Source organism: Labrus mixtus, chromosome 16 (genome assembly GCF_963584025.1).
Source record: "Labrus mixtus chromosome 16, fLabMix1.1, whole genome shotgun sequence".
NCBI classification, from domain to species: Eukaryota; Metazoa; Chordata; class Actinopteri; order Labriformes; family Labridae; genus Labrus; species Labrus mixtus.
In genome coordinates, this window is record NC_083627.1 from 14,127,934 (window position 1) to 14,134,526 (window position 6,593).

Below are 6,593 nucleotides of genomic sequence, written 5' to 3' on the forward strand. Positions count from 1 at the left end.
CATGTTATTTGTTTGCAATATTAAAGAAACAATTTTGTGATCAGTAGTTACTGATAGTTGATTTTTGTTTATTTTGCCTGGTATCTTAAATTGTTCGAAAATTAACCAAATATTTATTCTACATCTCTTATAGGGCTTTCACACTAGCTCAAATCTCCTGAAAAACTCAGGATTTTTCTAGACTTCACCAGGAGTTTCTCCTGCCAGACCCCTAGTATTTTTTCCACAGCAAGTCTGAGTGAGCTGATGTGAGAACGCAGCAGGATATTCTCCGGAGAATTCACCTCGAGCCAGTGTACTGTATTTGGTGCAGATTTTTTCTTCTCCATATATCACTCCCAACTTAAATGCAAACATAAATTATATTATATACATGTGCCTCTTTGACAATCTTTTATGAGATCACTTATACAATTCCAATCTCCTAAAAAAAACTTTTTAGTATCTGTAAAAGTAGTCAGTAAGTCACAGATTTATTCTTCAAATTCCTCAAAAAGTACAATATTTCCTTGGCTATTATACATCAATCAATCAATCAATCTTGATTTGTATAATGCCAATTGATTACACATGTTATCTCAAGACACTTTGCAAAAGAGCAGGTAAAAGACCTTACTCATTGTTATATTATCTACAAAGAACCAACATTAATCCTTCATGAGCACAAAGCAACATTTAGCAAAGTTACAGTGGCAAGGAAAAGCTTAATTTTAAGAGGCAGAAACCTCTGACAGAACCTGACTCATGTTGAACAATCATCTGCCAAAACTGTGTTTGGGTTGTAAAATGGGATAAAGGGAGATGCATGAAGAAGGAGAAGTATAGAGACAAACAGAGCAACAACAATGAATATGATAGATTAATAGCTACAATGTCAGTAATAATGGTAAAAGTACATGTGGTATAAGCAGTAATAAAATATTAAAATGTTGTTTGAAAATATTTTGCTTGCTTGGTTTCTTAAAAATACTAAAATGTTTGATAAGCTCATACTTAATTTTAGAACTACTAATTAATTAATTGATCTGAATTCACACCAAAAAAGTTAAAGCACATGTACTTAAAAAACTTCTTTAGCTAAAATTATATATGTTATACACCTGAGATTACTAAAACAAATTTAAGTATTGTGAACTGAAAAAAAAAATACATCATGATAAATACATTTATATTTCATGCAACTCCTAAAATGAATACAATGAATTTCCACCAACAAATTATTTTCTTATATGTTTCCTTGATTATATCTTAGGACTCTCGCAATATAAAAAAACTGCAATTTCTTTTGACCAATATCTAAAACTTAAAAAGTGGTGACATTTTTACAAATTTCCTTAAAATGTAGTGAAAGTTCAGTACGGAAGACTATATTCTGCATGTTGGTTTTATTGTTTGTTCTAATATTGTGTCACATTGCTCCTCCCCTCATGCTCACTCCTTTTCTTGTAATCATGGTCATGGTCACTTGGTCACATCTATCAATAGCCCTGCTCCACTCCCTCATTTTTTCATCATATTATTGCTGTGTTTTTAAAATAATGCCTTCTATTCCACTAGTTGATTCATGCCATTGTTACGTGCAACCCTCCACCTCACCACCAAGCCTTCACAGTATTATCACCTTCTTCATCCCATCAGCCTCAGATCACAGCATCAGCCATCATTGGGTCAACCCCAGTCTTTGCAGCCTCTTCATCCCTTAAGCCTCAGATGACATTTTCAGCTGTACTGGTCAACCCAATCCTTCAGTTAGATCAGCTTTCATCGCATGAGCCTCAGATGACATCATCAACCATCTTCTCATCAACCCCAGTCTTCACAGTTCAATCAGCTTCTTCATCCTATAGGCCCGGACGACATCATCAGCTAACACCTCCGCCACCAGTGTCTGGACTCCATGTGGGGATAGAACTTGCTGTAGCTCAGGGCAGACATCTTAAATAACACTATTTCCATGTAGAGTTCAAGGGCCAAAGATACTCTGACAATCATTCAATATCACATATGTAAAATGAATATCGACCTTTGATTAATTTACTTGTCTCACTGCACAACAAATAGCTGCAATGCATTTGATTACTACAGCCACCAAATGAGAGAACCCAACCCAATGAGTTATACTGATCCTGAATAACATAATTATCTCACAAAATACACAATGAACTTTTGTCTTTTTTAATGTGGGAGTGATGATAATAGCGTCCCCCCCCCCCCCCCCCCCCCCCCCCCAACCCCTTTAGCAATACAATTCTGTTTTCCTCCTGTTATAAACAGTGGGTTAATAGATGTAGCTCCTGCACTTGATCACTGCAGGACAGACAAGAGACAGTATCACTCCACCTACATCCAGGCTTGACTCAGGGTGGAACTCAAATATTATGGCACACTGTGTGCTTCACATAGAGAACTCATTGTTAAGTACTGTGCTGAAACAATTTAACACGAAAGAGGAATTCTGAGTCATAGAGGTAGGTGGTGTTGTACTGTAGTATGCTTGAGAAGATAGGGACAAGTTCTGAGAACACTGAGGCTTGGATCAGAATTACTAAAGGCTTATGTGGCAGAGTGTACAGTCCTGTTTTCCACAGAAAAGAACACTGTGCAAATACTGTTGTGTAATGTAACACTGGCACTGGTCTGATTCTGTATTGTATATCTTTAGCTACTAGGTCACAGCAAAGACACAATAGTCATGCATTTGTTATCTGCACATGTTTCTAAAATACTAAACTACACAACGAAACAGGCAGATTGCATTTGAATGCATACATTGAAATGTCTCAATGTTACTGGGAGGCAACTTTTATCTTTATCTCAAAAGCCTAATTTGGAAAAGTTTTGAGAATGTGTGCAAAACACTCAAACAATGCACCCGGTTCCATGTTAAATAAAACCCTTACATTACATCATCTGGTTTGACAGTTGTCATTAATTCAGTGATAAGCTTCTCTGAGTCATGGACAACATGTAGAAAGGCAAACGGAGTAATGTAATCAAAGGAAAAAGACTGGTTAGGTAGATTCATTTTAATTGGATGAAAAACATACAGTGGGGGGACTTTTCATAAAAACAAGGCATTTTCTTTTAGCCAGGGACATTTTTCCCTCTGGCTTGACTGTGCTTCCAATGGAATCAGTTTTGTGGTTTGGAAGCCAGAGAGCATTATCCTTGGGTTGGTTAGTGAAACTCTTACACTTGTGAAGATCTTTGTTGGTTGAAAAGAAGCAGCAGGTGACTGCTTATGTATTTTAAAAAACAAAACCTGTGGCCCGCGAGCGATTCTAACACGACAATTTTGGCCCTCAAGAAAAAAAGTTTGGACACCACTGGTTTATGACATTATAAACCAACAGAAAAGAAGATCTTTGGACAGCAGCCCAGCAGTGCCATGGCACATGTTTTAACTCCCCCGGGCTTCAAAACAGAAAAGTGAGGACCTCAGAACTTGTGAAGCATTCACCATTACTTGAGCTATGGGTGAAATGCTACGACAGGGTGACTTTTGTTCAAATATTTTTAGGGTTAGAGATCAAAGGGAAAAAATATGAAGTGGTTGTTACATGCAGCATGTAAATATCGACATGAATCGTTTTATTTATTTATTTTGTTTCAAACATTCAGAGAAATTACAATAACAGGTTAATGCAAAGCCACGCCCCCTTCACACTAACACTCTGTTACCATGGCAATTGTTGAACCCTAGAAATGTCTTCACAGCTGAGGACCAATCAGCTCTCTTTATACCTTTCATTTTATGTATTTAATCTTTTAACATGCTGATTTGTGGTGCACTTTAAGAGGAATTAACAATTGATTTTGTAGATGTCATTATAGTTTAAAGTTTGAATATTGTAAAATTAGTTTTCTGTGGCTTTGTTTCTAAGGCAATAATAAAATAAGTCCACTAAAGAACAAAACAGTGTAAAATTACTTAACATAATGCATCTAATCTAGTTTCCTTTTTTTATATATTTCTCAAAATTGGCTGACAATCTCATCTGTCCCACAGTGATTTTTACTACAATTAGTACTTCAAAGAGAGTTTGTTAGCTGTTAGCTCTTAAACTCTTCAAGCAATAATTTGTAAATTTGTTGAAATAACATTCAAAAGATGAATTTCACTGTAATTAAATATATATTTTTTGTATCCTGCGTTTTCTTAATACAAGAGATAGGCATGGTATTTGAAGTCATAAACGGATGGTTAGATCTGTCAAGGGATATGAGTTCAGTGAGTAATTGTTCCTTCTTTCCTACTACTTTTCGCCGTCCTTTCTCCTCCTGAGATGAAAATGTCTGTTCCTAGTGTAGTCGAACAAAGCACTGAAGATAAAAGCCAGAAAGACAGGCAAATGCCCTTTTTCCTTAGACCCATATGTGCTTGTGTGTTTGTGTGTGATTGTGCACAGCTGCATGTCTGGAGGAACTGTGAGATATGTTGTTGTGACATGCCTTGTCTTCCGTTCTGTTGAAAAACAAAGACAGTCGCTGCTGGATCCAGGCAGCATAACTAATTAGTCACAAACACACTTGCTAACCAACACACACATGCAAAGACACACATTCACAGCATGGATACATAAGGGAGCAAGCAACTAGGATATGATGTCACCTCCATAACCATAATTACCCATCATAAATCATGTGATGTGACATCCTGTCACTGAGTCAATGGGTGTCCTATGTGCCAGCAAGGGATGGCTGCACTTTACTGCTGGTTGCCACCGTGCCATCATACATTGGACTTGCTGCGACTCATGTTTGTCACATAGTGGGATTTTCCAAATTTAATGATACATTTAGAAGTTCATAACCCACAGGGCCTAGGGACTTGTACTAGTACCAAAATATTTTTCTTACATTTTTTAGCTGCTAGAATCTTTACTTGATGGTTAGTTCTGTAGTTCTGAAACTTCTCCATAAGGCCCCAAGGCTAATGTAATCCATATAGGCTGTAAGAACTCCTGACTTTAAAGTTGCTGATTTGTCGTAAATGAGCAGTAGGGGTGGCTGTGGGCCAGAGGTGGAAGGGGTTTATCAGGAGTACAATTAAAAAAAAAAGTATCGCCTTCTGTCCAAGTCAAAGAATCTCGGGACAAGATTTAGGAAATAAATCTAAGAACAAGATTTGGTGTAGTGTCTGAAGGTTTTATTAACGTGAAAGTGTATGAACAGTTGCCTTTTATGGCATTAAAAAGTGTATGAATGTGTGTAATGGGTAATTCTGGTATCTAGTGTAAAGCACTTAGATGGTTGTTGAACTTGAAGGGTGCTACATTAGTGCAGTCTCAATAAGAAATACATTTTAAGTAATCATTCACAGTATTCAGCTAACTTATACACTGATATAGAAACACATGTACTACATCTAAATGTGCAACCTCATTAAATCAGTAAAGAGTTGAGTGATAATACATCACATAGGCTAATGAATAGAATATATTGAAAACTATGAATTAAAGGTTATTTGAATTGAGTGCCTTATATCTAATTTTTAATAAAGGTCCACATTAGTACAGTGGATAAGTCTACCTCTTTAAGTTGAACTGAATGCTATGGCAGTACAGAATGTGTGTACTTGTCCTCCCCACCTAGGAAAATGTCCTTGCTTTATGGAAGAACAACACAGCGAGTTCTTATTCCCTGTGGACAGGCACACATGTACCACATTAACACACATACACACACATTCATGAGCAAAACTGCTGATGGTGCTGAATAAAGCAGCTTCCCTGTCACTAAAGCCCTTGAAGTGTGGAAGCAGCTCCAACAGGCCTTCTGCTGTTTAAGTCAAACCCACACCTTCACTTCCCACACTGCGACCCTGCCTACAGGCTCTCTTACATTGATTTCCCCAACAGGGAACCAACAAATCTATTGTTTCTTATCTGTTATTAATATCCTTTTTGTTCTCAGTAACTCAATGCTGCTGTGACTCTTGTTGAGAACAATACTGAAAGAGTAGTGAAAATGTAAACATTTTTTAATTATTACATTTTACATTTTCACTTGCCAAAACAGTTTATACATTCAAGCAACACTGAGATGATGAATTGCTTTCCTCCTCCGAAACCACAGAGAATGTTTTTAACCCCCTGTCTCCTTGTCCTCCATGGATGTCTCCACGTCCACACCCTTCATCAAAGATACACAGAGATTCACTGAGCTATATTTGTCTATGCCTTGTGGTGTTTTCTATTTAACTTGTGTAATCTTTTCTTACATAAGTGGACTGGAGGCAGGCGGGGTCATTACATCTGATACAGTGCACTCAGGAGAAGTACTCAGGTCTATGTTTGTGTGCTGCCTCCTGTCTAGACACTGATCAAGGGAAACGATGGGCAGACTTATGAGACTTGGTACAGGGGCTCTTCAGAGTTTGTATTTTTTTTTTCAACAAAATGTTGAGAAGGAAGATCAGGGGCGTTCGGGTTGAGTATGACCGGGTTGTTAGCTGAAAGAGGGAAAATATATGGTGCATGCCCTACAGTAAACAAAGTTACCAATAAAACTCAGTGATGTACACATGTCTTCTGTGGTCTCAAAGCATGTTCATGCTTTCACATTCTATAGAGGTTTGTCTAAAAGTCCCT